The sequence below is a fragment of the Pocillopora verrucosa genome, chromosome 3 (assembly GCF_036669915.1).
Source record: "Pocillopora verrucosa isolate sample1 chromosome 3, ASM3666991v2, whole genome shotgun sequence".
Taxonomy (NCBI): Eukaryota; Metazoa; Cnidaria; class Anthozoa; order Scleractinia; family Pocilloporidae; genus Pocillopora; species Pocillopora verrucosa.
In genome coordinates, this window is record NC_089314.1 from 168,814 (window position 1) to 181,377 (window position 12,564).

Genomic DNA, 12,564 nt, shown 5'->3' on the forward strand with positions numbered 1-12,564 from the left:
AGTATTCATGATCAGGCATATGGATAAAATGGTATAGGAGGCGTTGTAGTACTCAGATCCTTCCAATGTCAACGGCACCGACGATGGACAACACGAACACGTTAGAAACCGACGTTCCGATGTATTTTGAGTCATTCAGGGTAGGTATAGTGACATTGCGTGTCTCCCAGGCCAAAAAAATCCCGAATAGCAGCAGCAAACCTTGGTATGTAAACACGAACGAAAAAAAATTCGCTTTGTATCTGCAAGTGTATTGGTACAATGCTTGGATGATAACGACTTGGTATTCTCGGTGAGCCTCGCCCTGTAAACACACACAAAAAAGACAAATTAACTCAGAACCTTTAACAAAGTCCTAATTTGAAGAAACTACAATCATGGTAAAAGCTGAAGTCTGTACTCGCGCCAAGTGGTCCACCCAGCCAGAGCCTACCCCTGTTTCCTCAGCATGAAGTATCACTGAGTATCACTGCTTCCCCCTGGATGCGATGCTAGTCCATTGCAAGCAAGAAACTGCAATTAAGCTCCTGAAAATACCTCAGTGCTCTTTGTTATAAGTCATTTATTGATTTTTCCCGTGAGTGAAAGTTATTGGTAGTGGACGTATTCTCAATACAGTTCAAAATGATTGTGCTATTCTCTGGCAGGATGAGAAGGCGGTTTTATTTGTCATGCATTCGTCATTCATATTTTAACATCGTTGCAAAGAAACTTTATTATGCGACCCTTGGTTTAGTCAAGCAGCCAAGCAATTGATCAAGTAATTAATCATATCATACAAAAACCCATAAAGAAATGAATAAAACTTATTCAACAACCCGAATTTAATGATACCGCTTTGTCTGCCCCTTATCGCTCTTAATTACTTATTCATTCTGTATATATTTTTTCACGGACCAAAAATTTGGAAAGGCCCTGAGGCTAACGCTGTGAAAAATTTCAAACCATCAAACTTCACAATAATCTGCAATAGTTTAGTTTAATTGTGTTTGATTTTTATCACGATACATAAGATTGTAATCTAACTGAACGTGAAAACCGTAAAAACCTTAATAACGTAAACTACGGCGCTTGGCATGTTTACAAACCCTTATTTGGTTCCTCTGTTCAGTGCTACTTGGCAGCTTGCTTGTTCCAAAATTTCACTTTCCATTAAAAAAAAAAAGCTAGAGAGAAGTCCCGGAAAAGGTCGGACATAGTACAATTTGGCAGATGACGAGACAGCTTTAGCTCAGCTCTATGCTTTGTACTCTGATAGAGCATGCTCTTTCAACCAATGACAGCGTGCAAGGTTCGTGATCCAACGATACAGTGAGTCCAATCCCAAGTGTGATTTATTTCCCTGCATCGTACGCACTTTCTTTATCTTCCTTCGCACGGCGTCTAGTCACCATTTTAAAAATTATACTTAATTACTAACCGTTATGTGCGGATACTCAAATCTAATCGCCCTTCTGAGGAACTTGAAATGTCTTAAACCAGGACTGAGTTGGTTTAATTTTTTTCGAAGCTGATCCACAAATGTTCTAACAACTAAGCTATGTTAAAGCAGAGGAGAAGTCATTAAGTTCCTCTATTCCCTTACCAAAACTACATATCTGTTAAATATGTGTGACACTCATGTATCTGTTGCATATACATATGATAAATGGTATCCAGTTACCTCGCCACCAAGCAGACTCGCCACCAGCGAACTCGCCACCAAGGAACGATCTCGCCACCAACGTACTCGCCACCAAGCGAAGTCTTCTCGCCACCAACCACCAATAAAGAGATTAGTCGAGGAGAGTAGGATGTTCGGCTGATAAGTTTGTTCGCTTGTCTGTACTCAAACTTTATAAACGTATGTTGACGAAAGCACGTTCGAAACCGATAAGTTTGTTCGCTTGTCTGTACTCACACTTTATAAATGTATGTCGTCGATAGCACGTTCGAAACCGAAGTAAGTTTTTATTCCTCGCATCGAGTTTTGCAATTTCTCCTCGCTTACGTGCAAAAGACAAACACGATACGTTTTGATGTCAATGAGTTAGGAACGGAACACATCTAACACGTCGCTAAAGGTCATGATTTAAATACAGACAAGCGCACAAACGTATCGGCCGATTTGAATTGTGCTCGTTCGAACATCCTACTCTCCTCGACTACTTTATTCTACTTTATCTCTTTATTGGTGGTTGGTGGCGAGAAGACTTCGCTTGGTGGCGAGTACGTTGGTGGCGAGATCGTTCCTTGGTGGCGAGTTCGCTGGTGGCGAGTCTCCCTGGTGGCGAGGTAACCGGTAACCATGATAAATATTGCATTTATGTGACATATATGTAAAGATTGTGACATGATTGCAAATACATGTGACATATATGAGACATGTAACATTCAGCATATATATATTGGATATGTAATTATGTAGGGGATGTATGTGACACATATTTAGTTTCACTTTCACATTCTGTTCACATGATGTGTATTTTCAACTTTCTTATGTTGCAAGGTGCATATGCATATAATTTGGGGCCAATATCTTCAAAATTTCTTCTTTCTAGTAGTAAATAAATGCTTTTTATATACAGGAATGAATTAATACCTACCGTTGAATCAAACCTTGATTAAATGGGCAGTATGATATTCTGGAGGCTAGAAATTGTATCCAGGCAAAAAGAAAGAAAATTCAATTACATGTTGATATTTTGCACAGGGTCATTCCCTAGTACTGTATTGCACATCCTCACTGTGTATAATTTCACATTTAACTGCGGTGTATGCTTCGTAAGAATGGTGCCTTTCAGTTTCTCCATCGGAACTCACCAGAGAAGTGAATCGTCATTTTCTCCCATATGGGCTCGGAGACCTATTATTTTTCTCTTTCTTGGAATTGGGAAATTATTTTCTTCTGTCAAACAGCTATAGACTATATTTTATTGCTCATAAAAGAGCATGGGACCTCCCTTTTTTATTTCAAATTTTACTTTCACTTAAGATTTACAGCCAACATGTAAAATTTGACAACAATCTCAGTGCTTGTTCTATGGAATGGCTTTAAGTCTTCAAGATATTTTATCAATACATACATACATACATATACTATTTGTTAAGGCAGGTCGGTTTGCGGCAACCTAAAGGCTGGTGTGGACCTGCAGACAACTTAAAAAAAAAAAAAGAAAAAAAACTATATTTATATAAAATCTTAAATAAAATAAATAAATAAATTAATTAAAATTTAAAAACTAAAAATATAAGAAATCTGATCGTTTTGATGTTATCAGACAGGCCTATTTTTCGAATTGGAGTTGGTCCAGTATCTTGGAAGCTTGTCTAAGTTTTTGTTTAAAAAGTTGATAGGAGGAAGCGTCCTTGATGGCTCTAGGGATTAAATTCCAAACGATGGGTCCTCTATATGTTACACTATTTCTGCCAATGTTGCTATTGTACCGTACATGCGAGAAGTGATTTGTGCGCCTTAAATTATAATTAGTATTAGTGTTGCAAGTTTCGAAGAGGGCTGTGAGTTCAGGTATTGCAGTTGGAGAAGGAAAAGGAAGCTTTGCTTGCACGCCAGTTTTCTCTGGACAAAATTAAAGACGACAATGCAGCAATGCTTTTTTACACTGGCTTTCCCAATTATGAGGCTTTGATGAGCTTTTATAATTATATTGAACCCAAAGTCAGTAAAATGCAGTACTGGAAGGGAAAGAAACTCTTGAAGGAAAGTCAGCCCTATCAGATGGATAAGAACAAAATTAAACCAGGACCTTCACACGTACACTCACTTACCTCGAATAGTTTGTTCTTGTCCTATTGCGACTGAAGGTAGGATTGTTTGTACATGATCTTGCTGACAGGTTTGGAATAAGCACAAGTCTTGTTTCACGTATTTGCATTACATGGGTAAATTTTCTTTCCATGGAACTTCCTGGACTCTTTCCCTTCCCATCACAAGAATTAGTCAGAAAAAACATGCCTCAAGAGTTTTCTGAATATCCTACCACAAGAATTATTTTGGATTGCAGTGAAGTATTTATACAACGACCATCTGCAATGCTGGCACAATCTGAAACTTGGTCAGATTACAAACACCATAACACATGGAAAGTGTTGGTAGGTGTTACTCCAAATGGTCAGGTTTCCTTTATTTCAGACTTGTGGGAGGGGGGGGGGAAGAGTTTCAGACAAGCAAATCACACGAGGAAGTGGTGTTCTCAATCTATTAGAGCCTGGTGACATTGTCATGGTTGACAGGGGGTTTGATATTTCAGATATTGTGCCAAATGGCGTAATAGTAAACATGCCTCCTTTCTTGGCTGGAAGGGATCAGATGACTGGGGTAGAAACTCAGGAAACTATGAGCATAGCCTCTTTGCGCATACATGTCAAACGAGCAATTGGGAGGATAAAGACCTACCATATACTGGATGGAACACTTCCAAACACTTTGAGCTCATATGCCTCACAAATTTTCAAACTCTGTGCCTTATTGACAAACTTTTTTCCTCCATTACTAAAGTCAACTTATCAACAGTAGTTTAATTGAAATACTCCAACCCACAGACAAAAAAAGGTGACAAGGACGTTATATAATTTAACCCTTTCACTTGCAGGATCCCTTTAGTTACTCTTCCCACTGTCTGCTATACATTTCTTATGATACAAGTTTGGAGAATTTGGTTTTGAATCAACTAATAATTCCCTATTTGAAATTTTCCTTTTCTGTTTGATATTGTATTGATATTTTAAGGAGAAATTATCTTTTGATCACTTATGAGAGTTTCAGAATTAAAAGGTTTTAATGGGCTCTGCTAAATCTTAACTTCAGTCCATTTGCTGAACATGAATATTGCCCATATGGCTGCCACCCACCATGGAGGTACAAAATTTTGCCTCTTTCAACCCTTTTGGTTAGCATTTCAGGATAGAGAGCCCTTTTGAAAAAAAATTCAAGTCTGAGTAACAGTTCTTGATTCCAGCGAAGGCTTTCCATAAAAATTTTCTCTTTGAAAAAAGGCATTTCCTCACCAAAGTACACAATAACATGAATACTTTCAATATTTAAGTCTTTGGCAACATAAAGTTGGCCCTGAACCAGTCCGGGCCATAACCATTTCTGGATACTTGATGACGTCACCAACATGGATGTCGTAGTGGGACATCGAGGAAACTCACTCATTACTTTATTCGAGCCCTAGCGACTTAGTTCCCTACCCATATACCATGAAACCTTGCAAAATTACAGAAGACAAGCAACTACACACAACAAGCAAAGAGCTGGTGGTGGTCGCGATGACGAGAAGGAAAAATTCAGATGAAAAGTCGGGTGGAGGTCCATGTTGCGAAGGGCTCGATCGAGGAATAACCTCTATTTAGTTGAGGTTTTCAGGTATGCAACATTTTTTTTGATTCCTAAAAAAAATCTTTTAAAAAAACTAGAATAAATTTGCTTCCAATTTGTCAAAATTCCAATCGAGTGCACGAGGTTTTTGCTCGAGTGCACGAATGTTGAAAGTCTGTTAGTGTGCAAACTACCAGACGGATTCCTTTGTTCAGATCCATCGGAGTATTGTGTAAACCATAAATTTTAACCATACGTTGTGGCCGACCAATTTAAAGTAAAAGGACAATTATTTATCGGACCTTTATAATCCTACATTGTGAATTTCAGATCAAGCCAAGAGCATGGATGAACACATTCAGTATCTCGAGACACTTTGTCGTCTTTGTGGCACAAATCTGCCACGGACCTGGGTCAGTGCTACAAACAAAGAATCTTTTAAATCGGAGCTCTGGATGAAATTTCGAATCAATGTAGATCTTGACATCAGAGAGATTCATTCAGCCAAGGCGAATGCACACTAAAAAATAATTTTAGGAAACCACGGATCTAACACATAAATGTGATTATCCAGCGAGTAAGTTCTCCTTCGGGCAAACATAAAACAAAGAGGTATTCGTTCACTGAGCTCTCACATCTTTAGGTATCGTATCCGGGAAATGTGCGATAAGAGTGGCATGAAGATGAAAATAAAGAAATCACATTGGTGGAAAGCCTTGCCGAAGTGTCTCTATTGCAACATTCCGGAAACAAAGGTTAGAGTTTAACTACACGAACTGATGAGAGTGAAATTTTCGTCTAAAACCACAAGGGACTTGTCTGTAATTGTGAAACTCGTTTAGAAACACCGCTCGTGCTTTCACATTTTGCAGTGATTACCTAAACAAACTTTCTATACAGGGTGTTCAAATCAAAGGGTAATTGTAGATTACATATTATTGCTGACTAAAAGCTGTAGGACCGAATTTGTAGTGTTCTGAGACTTAGATTCTCCCGCGAATCGATCAATAGCGCGTAAAATACCTTGTATGATTCTCTTGCATTGAATTCGATCATGTGTATTCGTCTTAATATAGATTGTGACTACTTGATTTTATTTTATCCCACCCATGTTTTTATTGGCATTTATTTTCCAGGTATCATAATTTCAAGATCAAAGCTCCACGTGGAACACCGCTTGTTATTCAAAGTGAAGACGACGACACGTATGACTCGCATGCACTGGCTTGTCTTCTTCCACGAGAAATGGAACGCATTCCAGAGGCTCTACGAGAAGTCCAGATTTTCAGCAAATCGCAGAGAAAGACATACACTTTAGGAGATGTCAAAGGGCAGCAGATCGGCACGGTTCAGCACTTTCTAAACATACAGCTGCATGCTTTGCTTCGATGGGGCAAAATAACCAGGAATTGAAGGGTGAGTTACTGTTTTCTTGCTTCACTGTTACTTTTTCGTAAAGGCTTGCTGGACTGAAATTGATAATGTCTATTTAAAAATCGGAAAGAAGCAAGATATTGTCTTTCCTCGACCTATACTGGAGAGAAATGAAATTGTCCCGATTCCGCGATCTCACACCTCACTCGTCCCAATTGTTATCAGTGCGCGTTATTTGGTTCAACTTTATTATATTGGTTTTCTTGTAACCCAAAATAGGGAAATCAACGGAGAACGGACAGTAACATCGAGGTCAAGCTCTACCCAGAAGTTCTCCAGATACAAACAGGCTGGCGGAGGAGCTTTTATTCCTGTGACGCTCTTGGTGGAAGGACCACAGCGTTACAAAGAATTTGTGCTAGAAAAAATTCGGTTTATTCTTCCAGAATGCGAGAATGTCGAGGACATGCATGCTGAATGTTTGAAATAAACGAATATTTTTAATGGTAACTTTAGTCCAGTCCTTATTAGCGAATTTTGTTTCAGCTTACTACCTTACTACCGCATTACAACATGGCCGCCACAAAAAAAAAAAAAAAAAAACTAGCTTTTTCTTGTTTCCATTACCTCTCGGCCAAATTTGCTTTGTTTTGGTTTTGATCTCACCCAATCACAAAGCTCGAAACCGATATCCAGAAATGGTTATGGCCCGAACTGCTTGAATATAATAATCATGGTTTCTTTTTAGTCTAATTGTTCCATCACTAAGTTTTTCCAGAAAGAAGGTTTTACTTTTGCATGCATCTTCCACTCTCATGCCCACTTTGCTTAATGGTGATTTAATTTCTATCCCCCATTTTTCCTGGGTAGTTAGGTTTGTTACAATTCCATCCAGGCTTGCCGCTAAAAAGGGCTTATCTTTAGACTGCAAAAGTCCAACTTCATCCACTTTAACAGTGATTCCTTCCTGCTCCACCTCCTTGACATAGAGGGCTATAGCCTTTGCCTCGCTTTCTAAGCCATACTGAACAGCTTCAGTGGTAAAATTCCAATAAAGCATTGCCTTAAGTTTTTTTGTAGGTTCAACTTTGGGTTTTGGCGGCCTTGCCGAAATTTGAAGCTGTTAGAAGCGATTTTCGTTTTTCAATCCACAAGGGGTTTTTCTTCTGACCCCTTGTGATCCTTTCAGTTTTGATAATCTCTTCACTGGTGGCTGTTAAATTTGCAACATATTCGTCTACATTACTTTTAAACCTGTGCGTTGCAATGTCATAATTGTCAGTAAAGGGTACTTCCTGTGGATCGATCTGTCCATTGTTTGAGGCAGATTGAATGCCACTACATTTAGATTTGATATCGTGGAAGAGAAAGAAGGAACTTGAGGGCAAGCAGTTTTGTAGGTTCTCGCAGAGTTTTTTTGAAGCTAGTCTCGTCACGTGTTCTCATGTCTGGAGCCCTAGGATCAAACTTTATTATTTTTGGCTGGGTTCTTATGTTCTTCTTACCGAATCGAATCTTTCTGATCAATACTTCGTCGATTGGCTTCGCTGCTACACTTTGATTGCGCGGTACCACTCACACTGAGAGCCGCGATGTGCAGGTTAATGGCTCTGAGTTATTTTGTAACCCTCTTCTTATAAAATCCTCGATAGCGAACAGCACTCCTCCGATGTGGTTGCATTTTCCTTTTCGGAGACCGAGGCCAGCAGGGCACGTACACGCAGCGCTTAGCACATCGTAGATAGGTGAGAACTCGAGAATAGCTCTGTAAGGCGTTTTCTTCATAGAGGGGAGAACATTTGCCTTAACATATGTTTTGTTTTCAAAGACTTTACTCTCCAGTTTTTTCACGTTTCCTTCAAAGAAGAACTGATAAGATTTCAGCTTTTTGTAATGCGTTCCTTTCAACACGATGTGGCGATACTTTCGTGTGGAAACAACAAGGTAGTCGTAGAGCTGAACGAAATTCATTTCGGGTAAGTTACGGAGATCGCTCGACCATCCAAGGGCTGAAATCTTTACCATAGTTGCTTCGTATTTAAAGTCGCTCTGGTTTTGTTCTAGGTCCTGGACATCTGTAGGAAGTTCTCGGTTTTCTCCACCACTCGATGGAAAGACATGTCGCATCAGCAAAGTGTAAACTTTCATCACTAGGTCAGCTCTCATTCCGCCCGTCGATTCTGAATTAGACCTTAAAATTTCCCTGAGATCTTTTGCTTTGAGTTTCTGGATGTCATCTAAAGACTAAATTTCTATATCGTTGTATTTAAGAACCATTTTGAAGGGAGAACTCGCATTAAAATGTGCATTAGGACGCGACATGTTAGCAGATCAGCTGTTTGAAAGAACCGACGGGTCAACCCCAGCCTCGTTATCACGTGTGCGCGGTTACTAATCCAATATGGCGTCGGGAACTGTAAAATGGTCTATTAAATGTGCCATAGAAGGAAAGATCCGTTGGCGGTCTGTACACACAAACAATTAACCATGTTTGAGATTGACATTTTACGTTTATCCATGTTCCTTCGATTGTGCTTGGAACTTCCATTTTTTGCTCCTGATATGCTGCTAAAGAGTCCTTGTAATACAATAAAACCCCGCCGCCGTTTTTGTCACGATCATTACGAATTGTGAAATAACCCTCCATTTCAATGTCCTCGTCGGTGGTGTCATTTGCCAGCTTGGTCTCCGTTACGGCAAGAATATCAAGACTAGTTTCAATTAATAATTTTAGTTTAATAATAAGAGTTTTCAATGTGAACGAAATGCTTAAACCGCGCAAAGAATATCATGCCATGGGCACAAAATATGGAAAAAAATTACTCCATTTCCTTTCTAAGCTCACGAATCTTAGCGTTGCTTTCTGTTGTTTAGCCAGGGCTGAGCACAATTCTGCCTTACAATTGTGCCCAGATTCCTTCACTTTTGCTCACTTTTAGGCCCCATCCTTTACTGCATTCGGCCTACTGAAATTTGCACTCCTCAGAGTGCACCTCCAGATCGCGTCCAGTGAGTTCCTTTTCCGTTTTGACACCTGACCCAAACCAAACCACACTCCTCCTTCGAATGCGTTTTAAGCGCGTCTAAACGCACCAAAGCCTTAAAACGTTGCACTTCGTTTTCGCATCGTATTTTCAATGCATCTAAATCATTTTTCATGTACCTAAAAATCGGCTTCAAGTCGCTTGGCCATAACGGTAAACGGTCTTCTAGGCAAGTGTTATAATGTGTGAGCCACGCGTGTATACAGATCGAACAAAACGCATTTTCGCCCGGGGCATGTAATGTTTCTTCCAGAATGTCGCGGTAGATCGAACACAGAAGCCCTTTGTTGACTTTTCCGGTAGACCTTTCAATGTCGAAACCCATTTTAGCTCCTTTGAGTGTTGAAAGCAAGATCACTCTTTCCTCTTAGTTATAACTGTCCGTCGACAGAAAGTGTTCGCCTGAAATGGGAGCGCAACGTCACTCAAAGAGGGCCAATATTTCAGCTATTACCAATCACGAGTTGTGTGTGATCAAGTTATTCTTTATTTCGCTTTGATATGGATGTTATTCTTCAACTCTAAAACAGGTGCAGGTCACTGTGAACTGTGAATTTTATTTGTAAATATTGCAGTTCACTACTAACGTGATATGCCAAGATCTTGTGAGGGTGTCTAATTATATAAAAATGTATTATAATGTTCGCCGTCGTCTGTTTCTCCATGCATGACACACGCCACTGTTCTATACACGCTAAATTTCCTCGGTGGCCGCTTCATTTTGATGTGTATCTTCTCTAGGAAGATTGAATCTTTTGAATCGGCACAAGGTCCCGAAAATCCTGTGAAGTGGAGACCCAAATTCAAGCGGCAACCCGGGACATGCGACATGATATGCGACGAAACGGTGTTTTCGCTTAAACCTGACGCAGTGGTATTGAGTCAAGGTATGAACACTACCGAGGCGAGATACTGATATTTTTTTGCAGCACTCTAAATGCAGTGCTGCGGTCGCTCATTAAATCAATATGTACTCAAGGAAGTGTCTTGCAATAAAAGCTTCGAACTGAATGTCTCCTTTACGTATTTTCGCTAAAATCCAACTCAATATTAAATAAGACGCGTATTAGGCGCCAAACGGAACATGTGTTCTTTTCAAAGTTTATTGTATTTAGGATTTGATCGACTCTTCCGGAATAATTATTCTTGAAGTTGTCTGTCAAACATATAAACAAAAATCTGTTAGGGTATTTACATATTTCATTCAGACTAATAGCCTAGGGGTCAAATGTCCACTTATATTCCGAACGTTTGTTATCAGTAGCCGAAAAGCTTCCTGCCCTAATGAAATTGTCTTTTTTTGTTTAAAGCCTTAATTGGATACAAGTTTAGGTTTGATACCACAGTTCACCATAATGCTATTAGTAGCTACTTATAGGCTTTACTAAACCCAACACAAAGTGAGTGAGTCTGCCCGTGAACATTCCCATCATACGTAGCGGCAACATATTCAAACGTCGTTGTTATAGTAACTAGTTTAGGAAAACGGCTGAAAGCAAATGTCCGAGTTGTTGTTATGAGCCAAAACTCACTCCTTGTATCCCGTCACTCAAGTACTCCTTCTACACTCATCTTCTTTCCACTTTTGGGTAGGTCCGCTATTGTATGAGACTTTTGCAGGTTCAGTTAGAATTCTTGCCTAAAGCTCAACTGATAGCAAGGAATTGGTCAAAATTTTACCAGTCTGCTAAGACAGCTAAGATCTGAGACCATAAAATTTTACTGATGGCTAAAAAATTGGTTTGAATTAATACTGCGTGCATAAGGATTCAACCAAGGTTTGAACAAATCTTGCGTATACGAAGCGCTCGGATAAATAGAGAATAATACATAGGCGCGCGTAGATATAGAATTTCTCTTCGAGTGTTTAACTCCGGATAGCTCACGAGTGAGATGTCGAGTTGAACACGAGAAGAGAAATTCCACATCTACAAGCAACCATGTATTATTTTGTTTATCATATAAACACAATAGCTCTTTACTGGGAAGAAAAGCCGATTTCATTAATTAATGAAAATAAATGAATCGACAATCCTCGAATAACAATCGCAGAGTGCGTTGGCGCTGACCCTTAAGATAGAAAATGCGTTGAATCATGATTACGAAAACAACAATGGTCGTAGTTTACAAAATTCTCATTTATTGACTTTGTCCTTACCGACAGAAGAAGTTTTTCATGTAACGGCCAAAATCGGCTAGTGGCAAATTTTCCAGTTGTCGATCTTCATTCTTAGCCGAGAGAAATGCTAACACCAAAGCCACTGAATACGCAACTTTCGGGTTTTCTTTTAGTGTGCTGGTTTCCTTCCCCCTTCCAGGAAAGTTTGAACCTCATTGTCTGTCAGCAATACGGATTTTTTAGTGTTTTAGCCGCCATAATTCGAGAAAGCTCCGACAAACAACTTGTATTAAGAATCGTGACGTAACATGACACGTGAAAAAGGACGATATTTTTTCACGTGTGATGTTACGGCTTTTCTCAGGGCCGGAAATCCTTGTATAACACCACAGTTTATGTGATAAATATACTTTCGAAGGCGACAAGCCGCCTTACATTTTAGTATAGGCCTTGTTTTCAAACAATGCCTTTAGCTGAGGTCGATCCGGAGTTTGAATAATCGGTCGCCGAAAAAAACAATATCGATGAGCTGTATTCTAGAATGATTAAAACCTCCCCTTTTTGTGCCTACAATTTCCATTGTGTCAGTTCTGTTACGTAAACATATCATTTTGGATGCGTAAAGCTGTAAGGTTTCTACCCATACACTCGCGCGAAACCATACGATATTAGGTCTTTTTGCACAGGTTGCTAAAGGAGGGGGCGAG

General features: G+C 39.5%; 1 long non-coding RNA gene and 3 pseudogenes across 1 annotated transcript; 2 read left to right on the forward strand and 2 right to left on the reverse strand.

Annotated features, from left to right (window-relative positions):
- The first annotated feature begins 3,951 nt into the window (after window positions 1-3,951).
- Window positions 3,952-4,516, forward strand: LOC136280036 (uncharacterized; annotated as a pseudogene).
- Window positions 4,517-4,777: 261 nt separating this feature from the next.
- LOC136279939 (uncharacterized) lies at window positions 4,778-8,971 on the reverse strand (annotated as a pseudogene).
- On the forward strand, window positions 5,269-7,082 carry LOC136279940 (uncharacterized). Its single transcript, XR_010717069.1, has 3 exons — window positions 5,269-5,368; window positions 6,457-6,736; window positions 6,974-7,082. It is a non-coding gene; the product is annotated as an uncharacterized lncRNA (long non-coding RNA).
- Window positions 8,972-9,513: 542 nt separating the features above from the next.
- On the reverse strand, window positions 9,514-10,063 carry LOC136279368 (E3 ubiquitin-protein ligase NRDP1-like; annotated as a pseudogene).
- Window positions 10,064-12,564: the final 2,501 nt, after the last annotated feature.